At 44.6% G+C, this 17,985-nt stretch overlaps 1 long non-coding RNA gene across 1 annotated transcript; it reads right to left on the bottom strand.

The window, feature by feature from the left end:
* Nucleotides 1–954: 954 nt before the first annotated feature.
* Nucleotides 955–16,424, bottom strand: LOC123365674. The gene is made up of 3 exons (XR_006577693.1): nt 16,321–16,424; nt 3,109–3,174; nt 955–1,503 (listed from the first exon to the last, which is right to left on the bottom strand). It is a non-coding gene; the product is annotated as an uncharacterized LOC123365674 (long non-coding RNA).
* Nucleotides 16,425–17,985: the final 1,561 nt, after the last annotated feature.

Genomic DNA, 17,985 nt, shown 5'->3' with positions numbered 1-17,985 from the left:
AACTAATCAGCAAACATAAGAGTGGAAGAATGTGGCCTGTAAAGAAGGGTTTGAGTGGGCTGAAGAGCTGGACTGCAGATGCCAGTAGTGGGGAAGCTAGGTGCTTTATTAAGCATTTTTAATATGTTAGGGCAGACTCTGCCAACTTTGCTGAATAGTCCCTTGCTCCACGATTAATCCCATTGGTAGATCATGACATTATGATCTGGCCCCAAGAAAAGAGGAGGGAGTAAACTGTGGCAGGTCTATACCTGGCACAGCATATGCTTTCTGCAATTAAGGCTCCCCCTGTTCTCCATGCCCTCCCGCTCATACCTGCCTACCTGTGCTAAGGAGGGGAGATAGCAACTCAGCAGAGCCTCCTACCCTCCTTACTCCAGTGCATTGAGTATAGGACAGGCCATTTTCTGGCCCAGAGTAAGGTACTACTCAGCACGAATCAGGTCAGAACTTTTGTACTGACTATGGTCATATGTTGTAAATAACCAAGAGTATGAGGTTGGTGCTATAAAACATAATCAATAAAGAAACATTCACAACATATCCAATGTATTTGCTAATCAACATGAAGGGCACTTACAAGAAGAAGAAAAGATGTGAGTTTATTCTCAGGGCAGAAGCAGTGTATTTTTTGTTAAGCGGCATGGGAAAGCAAAGAATCAGTTTGTCACAATGCACATTTCACTGTTGATTTCAGATCCTCTGTGATATTCTGGCTGACGGCTTAGAGCCCTTGCCTTTACCACAAATGTAAATGGCATTGTTGGTTGTCTTTGATTTAGCCGTAGTTGTTCTCTGGTCAACCTAATAAACAATTCTGCAGGACCTATGCCTTTGAAAAACCTCATATTAATTACTGACCTGCCCCTTTGGCTTCCTTGTCATGCCATTTACAATAACTAGCACTGTCCTTGTAACTCTAAGGTAACAAGTGGAAGCCCTTTCCCCCCCTAATTGTTCTACTGGTTTTACAGTTACCAAGCTGTAAAGCACCTCATCGTTCTTGTTCATTCTTTCTTCCTTTTGAGCTGCCAGTTACTAATCAATTATTACCCTTGTCATTCATGCTGCAGCACAGCAGCTGGTCACAGGAAGCCTCTGTTTCATTGGGCTGTAGCCAATCAGCTCTTTCCAGCTGTCCCTTGCTGTTCTGAATCATAATGTACAGTACTTGTTGCTTTAGAAGTTCCTTTACCAGAGTCTTATAAAAAAAAATTTCTTCCTTCCCAGTTCTACTATTACAGCACATATGGCTAAAGCGAGCTCCTTAATGCAGCATTTTTATTGTGGGAGTACTTTACATTAGCACAACAGATATTTTTGTCATATTCTCCATTTTATGGGACAACTAACTTGATATAAAGACTGCTGACAGATCAAAGGTTCCACTGGTAAAATGATATGAAAGGCAGAGACATCAGCATCCATCAAGGTCCTGTTAGGATTTGCAAAATAGGGGGTCCTGGGCCTCCCAAGTGAAACCTAGCAGGAAGGTCTGAGAACCTGCATATCAAATGAAAAGAAAACAAGAGAGGGCACACAGAATACTGGAGGAGGTAGTGACCCACAAAATAGTAGCAACTCGAGCTGCAGTGCACCCTGATTAAATCGCAGTGAAAGCAAATGCTCTCATGATCTATATTCTTGTTATTTAAGTATGCACATTTTGGAATCACACTTTGAGCGATCGGCTATATTTCTAGATGGTTACTCTGATATTTTACTACAAACTGATTAAGGCAGTCAATGTCACTTTCCTGTTAATATTTGTTCAAAAGCAATGACTGAATAATGGCTTTATATGAAACTGCTGGGACATGAAATTTTATAGAAATATACACCAGAGACACAGCATACACCAGAGAAGCAGATTGTTTGGAATAATTGATGCCCCCTTTCATAACTCATTTTTCCTTTGGTCTTATTTAAATCACAGAGTCTGATCATGCAGTTCCCCGACTCTTGTGATATTCCCATTGGCTTCAATGGGACAAGTTACATAAGTAAAAGTGAGCAGGCCTGGGTCTGTACTAATTATTCTTTGCTTTCTAGTATACTAGATAATTCTATAGCATATGAAGGGCCAAATTCAACCCTGCTGTAACTCCCTACTGAATTTAATGACTTGACATTGAATTTGACCCAAAGGTACATTGAGAACCCAGTCTATTAGACATGTGTCAGCCCTTAATGGAGTGTAACTAGGTATTAGCGAGAAGCAGCTAGTCTTTATTGCTGCTCTAGCACATAGCAATAAACTCATCTCTACTAACTGGAACACTAAAAATAGACTTGCAAGCGTCCAGCACACGTTACATTGTGTATGTTATGTTTGCTGGGCATAGTAATATCTTTCCTGAAAAGGGCATAGTTAATGGCTGTAGTCAAAACAGAAGATGAAAGAAAACCATTTAGAGGCAGTTGAGAAAGCTCAGACTGATATTTCAGGTTCAGTAATATGAGTAACACTATATTTATTAGTGGTTCTTGGGAGTGATAGCTACTATGGTTAAGGTTGTACAACGGTTTCCATTCTAATTTCCTTCTTTCATTTGCCCACCATTTTGGCGGAAGTGTTCAAGGCTTGGTTTTAATCCCAAGATGATGTTCTTTTTTCATTTAGATGAGACTCTGAAAACCACATGCTGTCCTTACACGCTGCATTTTGCAGTTTTTATTACTAGGCTCCTTATGGGTGAAATTCACCCCTGTGCAAAGGGCCAGCCCTGGGTGGTGACACCAATGAAATCCCATGTACACAAGGGGAATGTCATGTTGTGCATGTCTGAACGGGGATAACTTAGCTATAGAATGAAGAACGTGTACTGTGGCTGCGCAGGGACAAAGGCAAAGACTGTCACAGCTCCTTTGGTAAGATGTACATGGTGCTTCACTCAGGCCCTGAGCTTTTGCCTGAATCATGAGATATAGGAGCTGACAACTTACAAAATTCCTAAGGTACAATGTACATTAGCTGCTCTCTCTTTCCACCAGAGGTGGGGAGCTGTGGCTAGCTGGAGCTTAGACAGACAGGGTAGGTGTGCAAAGGAAGGCATGGAGGGGTCCACAGATAGCTGCAGGGATAGGAATACTTGCAGAAGAAGTTACCTGTCCAGTGAAGGTCCCCTTCCTGTGCCCTGTAGAAGCTCTGGAGCTTTGGAGACTCCTGGCTGGCTGCAGCAATACCAGGGAGAAGGTGGTGAATAGACTCATTAAAATTGAAGCTGTGTTTCCTTAGAAACTCATCCCTGTGCAGAGGGCTAAGGCAAGGCCTAGGTTAAGGGGGACTTAAGTGTTGCATAGCCCTTGTGTGGCCCATGTGCACAGAGGTGAATTTCACCCATGGTAGCTAAACTTGGAGCCTGGGACCACTGAAATCTTTGTGAACAAGGTTCACACTGGTTTGCATTGAATTTGGGATTTTAATGGGTCCTCTAGCAGACTAGCCTCTCAAAACCCTCTCCCACCACTCCTCTGATAGACCAGAAGTCTCTCTTCCTATGCATTTTGAGAAACAGTTTATGTTATTAGACAGAGGATGGCACTGAACTTGGACTCAGAAGTAGAGTTGGTCAAAACTCAGAATTTCTGTTCCTTGGGAAACTCCAGCCTTTCAGAATTTGTTTTAAAAAATTGAAGTTTCCTGCAAAAATGCAATGGTTAAAAATTTTTCATTTTGGATGTCCTTGAATGTTTTGTTCTGATTTTGGCTTTAAAAACAATTCAGAAAGTTGTTTCAAAATAAAAAAAAAATCTCATTCTGATAAGATCAATATGGAACATTTCATTCTGAAATGGATCATGTTGACCTCATGAAAATGCTTCCCCCCCGCCCCGATTTCCTCCCTCCCACAATGAAATTTCATCAAAATCAACACATTCACACAGAAAGTTTCGATTCTGATGAAGTTACAGTTTCCAATTGAAAACATTCCATTGGAAAACTTTTGACCACATCCATTCAGAAGATCTGGCTTCAAATCCTGGCATTGATACAGATGCCCTGCATCTGGGCAAATTACTTAATCTGTGTGCCTCGGTTGCCCATATGTAAAATGGCAATAATAATGCTTTCCTTCTCCCATCTTTGTCTGTCTTGTCTATTAAGACTATAAGATATGAGAGCAAAGACCATCTTGATGTACCTATCATGTGGAACCCTGATCTCAACTGAAGCCTATTAGCATTACCATAAGAAATGATCCTCTACTTAAAAGGTAGTAGTGTAACATATGTACACATGGTGTCATGGTTAAGGTTACAAATGAAACCTTAACTTGGGCGTTTCCTGATGTTTGCATGCTTAACACCGCAAGCAACATTTTTTAGCCCAACATTATATAGTTAAAATACATTCAAAAATATAATTAAATCACCATTAACCAAAATATACAGACATTTAAAGTAATGCAGAATACACAGTTCATTTGCTGATCACAGACATTTGACAAAACTAGTACTCACTAGAATTGTATTTCTTTAAAGTGAGCAACAAGATCCAAAGTTTTAAAATAGCATCACTATCATAAAAACAAAACAGTCAGCCCCTCCTCAGCATATTTCTGCCACACTAGTCACTGGAAAGGGGATTTTGCAATTCCTTTGTTTCCTCCAAAGTAGAAAGTGTTCTGTGTTTGCACAACACCTAGCACAATAGAGTCCTGGTCCATGAGTAGGGGTCTCAGGTGCTATCCCAATACTACTAAATATTATGGCATTGCACTTTAATACCCTACTCTATCACTTAAATAAAAGAATAATAGAAATGAAGGTCTGGAAGGGACCTACAAAAGACCATCTCTAATCCAGCCTCACTCTGCTGAAGCTGGATACTAAAGTCCAGTCCTTCAAAACATTTAATGCAGGGGTAGTGGGTGAAACTTGAGTTGAGCTCAACAGAAGAATCCTGTAGTAATGCCAGATCAACTTTTTTAGATCTAATGTAAATAGTAGCTATCACCACTCTGCAGGTGCAATGCAGATTTAAAGCTACTTTTAATGGGTGGCTGGGGATTGTGTGTCGTAGGGGAATCCAGCAGTGGCATGAAGCTGATGTAGATGGCTCTGTACAAGCTGTCTTTTCCCCTCTTATGGGCAGGAGGGGGCATGGCCAGACAACACTATGCTCTACCAATCCTTGATCAGTAGAACAGCCAGTAGGGAATTCTTCTTGTTGGCATAAGCTAGAGCAGTCCTGTGGCTGCCCTGACTTGTGCCAGGGTCTGAACTAGCCCCCAGTTGTCCCTGCACCATAGGGACATAGGTGCAGGGTGCAGAAAGGGGGTATAATTGACTAATTTCCTGTCTACAGTCATGCTGAGGAGGGAGCAGCTGATGTGATCTCACTCACACTGGTTTTACATCAGCATAACTCTGCTGGCTTCAATGGCATTGTTCCTGCTATGCACTGCTATGAGGGAGAGGAGAGCCAGGCCAAGAATACCCTAAACTAAAGCACCAGGTAGAATTGGCTTTAACCCACATTCCATTTCTAAACCTTTCATTCTTTGTGGGCACCAATACCTTACTGTACTTGATCACTGAGTTCACTATCCCTCTTTCCTCTGCTGTGATATCTGACAACAGCGCTTATCAACATCTCATCCCCCCTCATCACATTTCAGAAATGCTGCTCAAAAATCCCATCTAGACCATAGTGCACCAGCAATTTATTTTCCAGTCCTCTGTCTCATTATAGCAACCCAGACTCCATAGCAGTGATGAGTGACCCTTATAAAAACCTTATAGGTAGACACAAGGCAGCAGCAATGCCATTTGGAACTTGCCACCAGCTGCAGATATCAAGATTTAATGAAAGTCCCTTTTGAAAAGCTGGTACTGTTACTGGGTGCCATTGTCGTCAATGCCTGAGTACGATGAGCAAGATACAACCTATCAATGGATTCCCTTAATCTTAGGTTGCTTGTGAGAAGATTGATCACCACAATATTCCAGTACAACAGTAGAATATTCCAGGAAAACAAATTGGGTCCAGATCACTCTGTCCTGTAGGAAGACCCATGAGAAGAGATTAAGAGGGGAAAGAAAACCAAACCCATTAAGTTCCCCTTCTAGAGCTGCTCCTGCAGAGATCTGATGGGGAAGAGGGTGGCTTTTGTTGCCCCACAGAATGAACCATACGTCCAGTTCAAACCCTAGAGCTCCTCAGGATCTGCAGCAGGCCAGGACCATCACATCAGAAGCCCCTTGCCTCTGTGGAGTTTTTAGGTTCTAGGCAACATGACTCCGTCGGAGCCACAATTTGCCATGGAAAAAATGAGCCAAGGAACCAAAAAAGTTTCCTTATGCAGAAGCCTGTACAGTGTGCAGCTGATAATGAGACCATAACTCATGTCCTGTTTCCTTGCAGTCCCCTATCTGTCTGTATCCATCTTTGTCTCTTGTCTTATACTTAAATCGTAAGCCTCTTGGTGCAGGGACCATCGTTTTGTTCTCTGTTTGTACAGCACCAAGCACAGTGGGGTTCTGGTCCATGACTAGGATTCCTAAGTGCTACAGTAATACAGATAAACAATACAGTGCCCCAGAATGCTCTGGGCATGGACTATTACTGAGTGATTGAGATGGCAGGAACAGCCCCTTCTTAAAATGGAATTAAATCAGATGACACCAGGAATACATTCTCAGTGTGAACTGAATATATATAAATAAAATCAAAACCAACATAACTTTTACTTGGCTGCATGTGCTTTGATTATGATTCAGCTCCTGCTGTCAACATGAGTACTGATTTGGTGGCACTCCTACACTGCAGTAATAGACAGGGTGCCACCCCCTCAAGAGGAAAAGTATTTTAGTGAGAAAGTATTAGGCAAACGTCTATGGTGAAATTATTTTCTCCCTGCATTTCAGTTGGATCAACATGGCCGCGCTCTCTGCTTGCTCAGACTGATACATGAATTATTTTTTCTAAATCTCAATTTCCAGTAATTTTGCCCTCCCTTCTCTTCCCCCGGAATCAGAGGTCTGTGGTTAATAGCTTCCTGAATGCACAACTTGTCTCATAACATATTACAAATTAGAGAACATCTCTGAAATACATGATGAGGCTTATAGAAATGTGAAACAAAAAACACACTCAAGTGTTATGTTTTAGGGCCACATCTGATTCTAGAATACCTGACAGAATTATCCTCATCACCCTTCGCTATCTAGGAAACTAGAGCGTCACCATGGTCACCGAAGAAGAGACAGGGCTATTGTCTTGTCTAGACAAGAAGATTTCAATGTGAGGTTTTCTGTAGGATGGTCTCCTTGAATGTGGCCAATCACTTTACAGCTATGGTTCTCTACTCAGTTTGATCAGGTACTTGGATTTCCCAGGTATCTGTTGCACATTGTTTAGACTTGGATGCTTAAAGATAAGCATCCGAGTCTTTTTTAGACATTTAAGCACTTTTTTTAGACACCTAAATGCAAATGTAGGAGCCCAAGTTAAAAAATGTAGTCCAGGTGGGCTGCAGAAGGCTATCTTGGGAGACATCTGGGAGCATTCAATGTGGCCCACCCCATATAGCTGAACTTCCTGAAGAATATCAGGAGCATTCGGCAGCTTCAACTGATCAAGATCTTTAACATAGGAAACAGTCATGTCACATGACATCAAAGGTCTTTTAGAGACAATGCATATGGAAAGCATCAGTCTCCTTGATGTGATGCCTAGAAAAAGCCAAGGATTCAAACTTATAAACCAAGTTTCTAAGCATGAGTGTCCATCACAAGTTAAATCAGGAGCCCACAGTCCTCAGACACATTTATAGATATCACCACATGTGGCCTTTGCTTCACTAGTACTGGTAGCAATTCTGGCATCCATGAAAACATTTGTATATGTAACACTCCCAAAGCAGATAAAATAGAGCACAGTCATGAAAGCATGATCCTGGATTAAGATGTCAGATTCGGCATAGAGCTGGCCAAGTGGATATTGGAAGAGAATTTCTTTGTGATATACAAACACTGAGCCCAAAACGCTTTGTTCTACTTTAAAAATAGTTCCCATTTACTCTATTTATTTGATAACCCCAAGCAAGCAAGCAAGCAACTGTTGATGACTAAATTTACTTTGCTAGAAGTAAGAAGTTCAGAGGGAAGAAATACCCTGAAGTCTTAGTTTGTGATTACTTTTGCATTCAGCTGGTCAAGAGTTTGTGAAAATTTGACAATTTTTTTAAAGAAAGAAAAATGTGTCATCACTTCCCCCTTTCAACCAGCTCCACGTTTGAAGTAATGAACACCTTAGGGAATGTTTATAGTTTCCTTGTTCTCCCCTGTCTGTATCCACCTGTCATCTCTTGTCTTGTGTTTGAGATAGTAACAACTTTGGGGTAAGGACTGTCATTAGGGTTGCCAACTTTCTAATCCCACAAAACTGGACACCCTAGCCCTACTCCTTCCCTGAAGCCCTTCCCCCCACTCACTATGTCCCCCCACCCTTGGTGGATTGCTCTCCCCCCACTCTCACTGGGCTGGGGTAGGGGGTTAAGGTGTGGGAGAGGGTGAGGGTGAGGGCTCCAGGATGGGGCTGGGGATGAGGGGTTCAGAAGGGGACTCCAGGCTAGGGGTTCAGCATGTGGGAGGGTTCAGCTAGGGGCAGAGGGGTTCAGCATGTGGGAGGGGGCTCTGGGCTGGGGCAGGGGGTGGGGGTTCCGGGCTGGGGCAGGGGGTGGGGGGTTCCATCTGTGGGTGCAGGCTCTGGGCTGGGGCCAGGGATGAGGGGTTTGGGGTGCACAAGGGGGATCCAGGTTTGGGGAAAGGTTTAGGGCAGGGGTCGGCATCCTCTGGCATGCAGCTCCCCAAGATCAGCACCCTGGTGGGCCAGGCCAGTTTGTTTACCTGCCGCGTCAGCAGGTTTGGCGGACCATGGCTCCCACTGGCCTGGGACAGCGAACCGCGGCCAGTGGGAGCTGTGATCGGCTGAACCTGCCGACACGGAAGGTAAACAAACTGGTCTGGCCCACCAGGGTGCTGACCCTGGCGAGCTGCGTGCCAGAGGTTGCCAACCCCTGGCTTAGGCAGGGGGTTGGGATTGGAGTGTGGGCTTACCTCCTGCGGCTCCCAGTCAGTGACAGGACTAAGGCAGGCTTCCTGCCTGTCCTGGCACCGCAGACTGTGGTGCACCCTGGAAGCAGCCAGGAGGCCCGGCTTCTAGGCAGAGGCGCAGCAGGCAGCTCTCCGTGCTGCTTTCACCCGCAAGCACTACCCCCACAGCTCCCATTGGCCAGGGTTCCCACCCAATGGGAGTGTGGAGCTGGTGCTCTGGGCAGGGGCAATGTGTGGAGCCCTGTGGCCTTCCCGCCTAGGAGCCAGACCTGCTGGCCACTTCCGGGGTGCAGCATGGAGCTAGGACAGATAAGGACTAGCCTGCCTTAGCTCCGCAGCAACACCGACCAGACTTTTAATGGTCCAGTTGGCAGTGCTGACCAGAGCCACCAGGCTCCCTTTTGGACCAGGTGTTCCAGTCAAAAACTGGACACCTGGTCACCCTGTCAATTTGTTCTCTGGACCACACCTAGCACTGAGCTCCTGGTCTGTAAGAGGGGCCCTAAACACTGACATATTCACCATCATCATGAGAGGTAGTATCAACAAGTGGACAGCGCATTGGCCTGAGTCAGAAGAGCTAGGTTCTATTCCAAGTTCTGAGGGCTTGGCTACACTTACAAATTTGCAGCGCTGCAGCAGGGTGTGAAAACACACCCTCTCCAGCGCTGCAAATTGCGGCGCTGCAAAGCGCCAGTGTGGTCAAAGCCCCAGCGCTGGGAGCACGGCTCCCAGCGCTGTCCATTATTCCCCACAGGAAGGTGGAGTACGGACAGCGCTGGGAGAGCTCTCTCCCAGCGCTGATGCTTTGACTACACTTAGCGCTTCAAAGTGCTGCCGCGGCAGCGCTTTGAAATGTAAGTGTAGCCAAAGCCTCAGATATGACATGTGAGATTTAGGCAAGTCACTTAATCTGTCTGCGACTCTCCTGCCCTTTGACTCTAAACTCTTCAAGGCAGGTACTATCTAGCCTAGGGCCCAAATCTCATTTGGGGAGTATCAAAAAGTGATTTATTCTCTGAGCCAAGATTTCAGATAGGTCAGTAAATGTCCTTGACCCAGCTTCTACTTTGAGTGGAATACTTTATTTCCAGTCCATTCCAGATGTTTGTACATAGAATCCTAGAAATTTAGAGCTGGAAAGGACCTCAAAAAGTCATTAAGTCGAGTCCCCTGCACTAAGGCAGGACCAAGTAAACCTAGACGATCCCTGACAGGTGTTTGTCCAACATGTTCTTAAAAACCTCCAATGGCAGGGATTCTACAACTTCCCTTGGAATCTTATTCCAGAGCTTAAACTACCCTGATGGTTAGATATTGGTGGGGGGGGGGGGCAGTCTCCCTGGAAGCAGATTAAGCTTATTACTTCTTGTCCTACCTTCAGTGGACATGGAGAACAATTGATCACAGTCCTTTTTATAACAGCTCTTAACATATTTGAAGACTTATGAGATCCTCCGCTCAGTCTTTTCTCAAGACTAAACATGCCCAGTTTTTTTAACCTTTCCTCATAGGTCAGGTTTTCTAACCTTTTATATTTTTTGTTGGTCTCCTCTGGACTTTCCAATTTGTCCACATCTTTCCTAGAGTGTGTTACCCAGACCTGGACACAATACTCCAGCTGAGGCCTCACCAGTGCCGAGTATAGCAGGACAATTTTCTCCTGTGTCTTCCCTACAACACTCCTGTTAATACACTCTAGAATGATATTAGCCTTTTTTACAACTGCATCATATTGTTGACTCATTCAATTTGTGATCCACTGTATCCCTCACACCTCCTTTTCAGCAGTACTACCAACTAGCAACTTATTCCCCATCTTGTAATTGTGAGTTTGATATGTTCTCCTCATTGGAAAATCTGAGGCTTCACAGATTTATCCTGTAGCCAAGAGTTTTTCATTTCATGTACAGTAATTTATGGTGCAGGTGTGAGAGACTCTACTTAATGATCTTGCAACTGGCTGATCCTGGACTGAGTGAGCCAGATTTTAAATTTTGCCAGGAAGCGGATCTCTTTCTCATAAGAGACCTTGCTATTTTGGCCTTATTGTTCCTACTGTTACTGAAATACTTGTCACAATGGTCTTAAACTATCTCTATACAGAGAAAGAGACAATATTACTACTTCCATAAGGGTGAAATATATCCTGATGCAGAAGGCCAGCACAAGACTGACACGCCACTTAAATCCTCAAAACAGGAGTTAATTGGAATCTGTGTCTAGGCCTTGAGAGGCACTTCTGCAAAGGGGTGTTTTTCACTCACCTGTCATTAACCTATAGAACAGTGTGTTGGTGGACTAGCTGGATGAATTGTCAGTGCACTGGAATTATCGCTGCACTGGCAGAACCCCTGGTGGAATTATCACTCCAAGGGTGGAACAATCACTTCCCTAGCGGAAAGTGCCATTATACTGGAATGCACTAAGGGAGGGATCACTAAATTGCAAAAATTCTGACTGGTTGGTTATTTCAAGTCTGGAGTTGCTCTGACAAGTTTTCCTATAGTATCCCCTAATTCAGACACATTGGAACCAGATGTTTCCTTTATGTCGCTACCGATCACAGGAAGAAAAAAAATGAAACTAATGTGCAAAAAACTTGGCTAGTGACAGCTTGAGTGCAGAATTTTGTAATGCTGAGTCTGTGAGCCTTGTATTAAATAAGTTCCAAAACAGGATGTTGCAGTGCATGCCTAATATCCCTTTTCTACCACACCCCAGAAATGTCTGTTACTATCTGAGCCATAAATTGCATTAAAGAGTGGCAATCAAACAGCGTTGCAAAAGATCACATCTATTTCAGCATACGGCATGTGGAGTTTCATTGCTTTTATTCTGGTGGGGAGGGGAGCAGGGGACAGAAAGCTGCCCCACCTTGAGACACAATGCAGCAAAAACTGCACTTATGTTACTCCAGTTACAGAAATACTTGTCATGTTTGTTAGCAATATCTATAAGCAACAGACTCACATAACGGGTTTAGCCTTTGCTAATTACGGGTCCTGTAATTTAAATAGAGCCAGGATAAAAATCAGATCCTAATCTGGCTAGTCATATGGCAATTCATGCGGTCCTTGATTACGAGCATTCATGCTCCATGAGTGAAAATGCCATTGTTAATTCTGTGACAAACTCAGAAAGTCTCAATTTAGGGATACAGTTATCAGTAAAGTTTCAGGGGTTTTATCAACTTAGTCTCTTGCTCTGTAGGACACCACAAGTTGCGTAGTAGGGGCAAAAGCACTTTAAAAGATAGCTCACACTTTTTGGGGAAAAAAACAAAAAACAAAAACACAAAACACAAAAAACCACACACAACCGGCTGCTATTTATTATTTGGCAGGAACAGAGCACAGGCTTTAGAATTTAAGCAAAAAAAGACCTCTGGCAATGAGGAAACGAGCCTAGACATTTTTCATGAATGGGGCAGAGCTGCTTAACTCTGACTGGCTTGTTTTCTTTTCTTCCTATTCACATCACTCAAGTCCCACCTTCCTGCCTTAAAAGGCAGCTCGTTCCCTGGCAGCAAGACAAGTATCTGTTTGATGTCAGCACCCTTTCATTTGCTTAAAAGCATCTTTTTTTCAAGCCAGTAAATTGAAAGTGACCACCGCGTCGAGAACTAGCCAGTTTCCAGCACTCTTTGCAGAACCAGCCTGCTTTCACGTTTGAGAGATATCATTAATTTTCTAATGAATAATGAGATCAGAGAGCCTGCATGCTGTATTATGTGTAGGAAAATGTGTATGCAAATCAGCATGGCTCTGGTAGCTTCCCAGGGGAACTTTAAAGCTTATCATATCATTAAGTCTGATAACAATTCATTTTTAAAGTAATGCAAAAAAGTCCATTCACCAACTACTTGTAATAATATGAAAGAGAAAGGTGACAGGATCATATATGAGAAAAATGCAACCAGAAATTCTTTACACTTTGCAGACTGCACTATGTATGATCGGAGGCCAGCTTGGGGAAAAAAATCCATACATTTACATAGTTTAATTTTGTGAAATATGTTGAATACAATTAAAATGCTGTCATAGTTAAACATTACAGACTAATGTGGATTTCATTTCCCAAACATCCTCAAGTGGATCTAAATGTTTTTCCAGGATATAGCTTTCAATTCTTTGGAGGCACCCTACCAATATTTTTCCAAGATCTCACTAATGACAGAACTCTAGGGCTAAATTCTGATCTCATTTAACAGTAAAATTTCCAAGACATGGCTACTCCATCTTTAACTCAGGGTATGTCTACACTACAAGAGTAGTTGGATTCAACTTAATTCGAATTTGTGGAATCGACCTTACGAAGTCGAATTTGTGTATCCACACTAAGGACACTAATTCGACTTTGTGAGTCCACACTAACGGGGCCAGCGTTGACTTTGGAAGCGGTGCAGTGTGGGAAGCTATCCCACAGTTCCCGCAGTCCCCGCTGCCCATTGGAATGCTGGGTAGAGCCCCCAATGCCTGCTGGGGGAAAAATGTGTCGAGGGTGGTTTTGGGTAACTGTCATCATTGAACCGTCAATCACGCCCTCCCTCCCTGAAAGCGCCTGCGGGCAATCTGTTCGTGCACTTTTCTAGTCAGTGACAGCGCAGACGCCACAGCACTGCGAGCATGGAGCCCGCTGCAGTTATGGCCGTTTTCACCTCCTCGCACCTTATCGTCCACCTCTTCCACAGTCAGCTGCTGAGAAATCGGGCTACTTTTCAATGGTGCTGCAAGCACTGGTGGACCATAGGGGACGTTTTACCAACATCAACGTCGGGTGGCCAGGCAAGGTTCATGACGCGCGTGTTTTCAGGAACTGTGGTCTGTTTAGACATCTACAGGAAGGTAGTTTCTTCCCGGACCACAAAATAACTGTTGGGGGTGTGCAGATGCCTATAGTGATCCTCGGGGACCCAGCCTACCCGCTAATGCCCTGGCTCATGAAGCCCTATACAGGCGCCTTGGACAGCGACAAGAAACTCTTCAAGTACCAGCGAGCAGCGAGACCTGTGACTGTTCAGTTTCTTTACAGAGAAGCTGAACCTACCCCTGTTTCTTTACCCAGTTACTGTTGACTATCCTCTGCAGTTACATACCCCGTTCACCCCGTTTCCCCCACTTCCAACACACGTGTAAAAATAAAATACATGTTCCATTGTTACTTAACAAAGGTTTCTTTATTAATGACTTTGCGTTAAAGGGTTGAAACTGGGATGCAGACTGTGCTGCGTAGGGTGTGCAGTGATGTAAACACCGCCTCTAAACTCGAGGAATGACAGGCTCCTGCTCCTAGAGCAGTCCGCAGTGCCGGACTGGTTGTTTCAACGGAGCCTGCCATCCCTCCTTTTTGGGATTCTGTGTGCGGGGGCTATGTGACCTTGTGGCGGAGGAGGACGGATACAGATTCCTCTGCTGTGTGACTCTGTGGTCCAGGACAAGGACCGCTGCATAAGATCTGTAACCGCCCTCCCCCGCTACAAAGTCACGTCCCCCCCCACCCACACAGAACCTGGAAACCACCTCCCATACCGACCAGGGTGCCTACTGACTGCACTGTGTGTGTGACCTGCTGCTGATCCTGCCCCCGTGTCTGTACCCTGGTAAAGGTGACTGTCCTATGCAATTACCAACCCCCTTCCCCACCCCCCCTTCAAACACAGTCTTCTGTAAAAAAACATGACGGAAACAGTAATTAACAGCAAAGTATTTTTAATAATTAACTAGACAGTTAGGGGATGAAACTGGGATTGGGGCTTGGGTGAGTCAGGAAGGGAAGGACTTCTCAGAATTTAGGGAATGGGAGCTTTTGGGTACTTGAGCACTCTGCTGGAGTGCAGTGACAGTTTTCACGGCCCCTGGCACCCCTCCTTCTGGTTATTTTGGGTGAGGGGGGTATGGGACTTTGTGGCGGGGGAGGGCGGTTGCAGATACAGTGCAGGGGTGCTCTGTCCTCCTGCCTGCGGTCCTGCAGAACATCCACAAGGCGCCAGAGCGTGTCAAATTTTCCCTGGGCATTTCCTGTGTGGCTGGTCAGAACATCCAAGCTCGGACTGCTGTCCAGATCATCAACAGAGTGGTGCAGTGTGGGATAGCTCCCGGAGCTACTAAGGTCGATTTCCGTCCACACCTAGCCTAATTCGACATGGCCATGTCGAATATCCCGGAACCCGGCCCTGGCTTTTGTATTCAGAAAAACAGGTGTTGTGGCACAGCTGGGCCAGGGAGTTTTTAATAGCTTGTTGTGGGGTGCGAGGGGGGAGGGGCCTCAGAAAGAAAAAGATTGAGAACCCCAATCTAGAATATTTTATTTCCCAGCACAGTTATGACTGCATTGCACAGATGCTTAAAATAGGGAAAGGAGGCAGTGTAATCCTTCTCCTCCTAGCTGTGCATCCAAACAGAAGCTATACACCCACAGCAGTGCATCCACAGAAGTTTCCACTCAAAGGGGTTATACAGTGCTGACTTCACCCCACAAAGGCAGTATGTCTGATGGGGTAGGGAATGGGCCCCTCCACTGTACATTAGCTAGTACCAGGAGGAGTGTAAATTACCACCCTATAGGTGTAGTAACAGATGCATGTAAACACACTCTCTTCAGCACCTCTGGAGTCTTGGGTTGGGATTTTCAAAGGCACCAAAGGGAGGCAGGTGCCCATGAGATTTCAGTGGAAGCTGGAAGCCTAATTGCTCTTTGTGCCTTTGAAAATAGCCTCCTTTATGCCTGCTTTTGCACTGCATAGTCATAAGCCCCTCCCAGCTATTTCAGAGTCATTGCTGTGTGCTCTCCCTACCCCAGCACAACTCTACTTCCTTTAGCTATAACAAAGTATCACAGGATCGACTCACCATTAGGGCACCTCATCCTGGCTGCTCCAGGGATTAGCTTCTTCCACAGATCTGACATCCCCTTCTGTTGTTTATTCATGTGCCCTACCACCTCTCCCTGAGACTTGCATGCTGTCTCTTCATGGCATGGCCTTCTGGCCAGGACACCATAGTCTTCACCTCCCAAGGGAATCAAAGTCATACTGGACAACTGTCTCAGGCAGTCTTCTGCTCCACTGCCCAGTTTGTGCCACATTCCCCATGGCTGGTAGGGAAACCAAGACCTGTCCTCTTACTCCAAGTTCCCTCAGAGACACTGTATCTAGCAACTGTGCTCTGCTTTCTCCCAGACCCTGTTTCTTTTTCCTGGACTCCTTCCTACATCTTCTGGCTCCCCATCTCTGGGTTTATCAGTCAAAATTCTCACCTTGCAGGATGTACCATAGCCCCAAACACAGTTCCCTCCTCTCAGGGGGTGACAGCAGACCACTTCCACTGCAGCCAATTTCCTGACTTTGTATCAGCCCTGCCTGTTCCTTCTCAGCTGGGCTCTATCATGAATCAGCCTTTTAAGCCCTGGTTCTCCCCCAGGTGCAGCCTATCAGGTTGATTAGCTAATTTAACCTGCTCTGCCTTGTGTGGGGTGGACACTCAATCACATAAAGCCTTAGGAAGTTAGGCATGTAGATCTGGATCCACAGTGAGGTTAGGTGTGGTCAGGACACTCTCCTGAGAGGTGGGAAACCCCTGTTCAAATCCTTTCTCCCCTCTGGCAAAGAGGAAGGAACTGAACACCTCTGGAGGTATCACTGAAAATGCCTAGAGGCAGAAATGTAGGTCCCTAGGGAACTTTTACAGCAAAAATTTAGGTGCTGAGTGAGTTTAGGTGCCTACAGTGTTAGGAAGCAGCTGAGCAGAGGTTTTACTGGATTGCTGCCTAAATCTGGGGTTTAGGTGCCTAAATCCCTTTTGGGATCTGAACCTTAATTACCACTGTTATCATATTAAGTAATGAATAATGAGCTGTGAATGACTAATAAAGAAAAGCTCACACTTAAATAACTTTTCATCCCAAAGTCTCAGAGCATTTTACAAACTTTAATTGATCCTTCCCATGAACATGTAAGTAAATTATTATTCCCATTATACAGAGCTGCATGGAAGCATAAAGATAAGTGACTTGTGCAAAAATTACACACTGAATCAGAGCCAAAGCCAAGAAAAGAACCCTGGAGTCCCGATAATCAGAGTTCACTACTTTAATTCTATACCATATTATCTGTCACATTAAATACTGCTACTGATTTGCTAGATTTGCTGACAATGGGGAAGAATGGATTCCTTTCTGTAGGATGGAAAAGTAAAATTGGTTCTGATTCAGGGATTGGTCCTACTTGGAGCAGGGGGTTGGACTAGATGGCCTCCTGAGGTCCCTTCCAATCCTGATATTCTATGGTTCTAAATCCCTGTATGCAGAACAGGACTTCAGCCTGGACTAAAGTGCTGTCTAGAATAGAGATGAAATTAAAACTTTAGCTTAAATTCTTTCCTGAATTGAGATCATTAAGCTGAGCTCTCATTGAGGAGTAGATTATTAATAATGGAAACAGTAAGTATCAGATAAGCATTCAAACTTTTAGCTGCTTCTCTTAAACTGCAAAACTGACTGTGGAAACTACAGAGGCATTTCTCTCCTCTGTACAGCAGGGAAAATACTAGCTCGCATTCTACTGAACAGACTCATTGCAAACATATCTGAGGAGAATCGGCCAGAAGTGCAATGTGGTTCCAGACCAGATCACAGTACTACGGACATGATTTTTGTCGTAAGGCAGACCAAGGAAAAATGTATAGAGCAGAACATGGACCTGTGTGCAGTCTTCATTGACTTGACCAAAGCTTTTGATATGGTCAACAGAGAGGGTCTATGGGCTATTCTACATAAACTGCACAAGAAGTTTCATACAAATCATTCATCTGTTCCATGACCATATGACAGTAAGTGCTCTCCAATGGTAACTCTTCTGACACATTTGAAATCTCGAATGGAGTGAAGCAAGGCTGTGTACTTGCTCCAGTGCTGTTCAATTTG

This window comes from Mauremys mutica, chromosome 1, assembly GCF_020497125.1.
Source record: "Mauremys mutica isolate MM-2020 ecotype Southern chromosome 1, ASM2049712v1, whole genome shotgun sequence".
NCBI lineage: Eukaryota > Metazoa > Chordata > Testudines > Geoemydidae > Mauremys > Mauremys mutica.
This window is presented reverse-complemented; position numbering and strand designations above follow the sequence as displayed.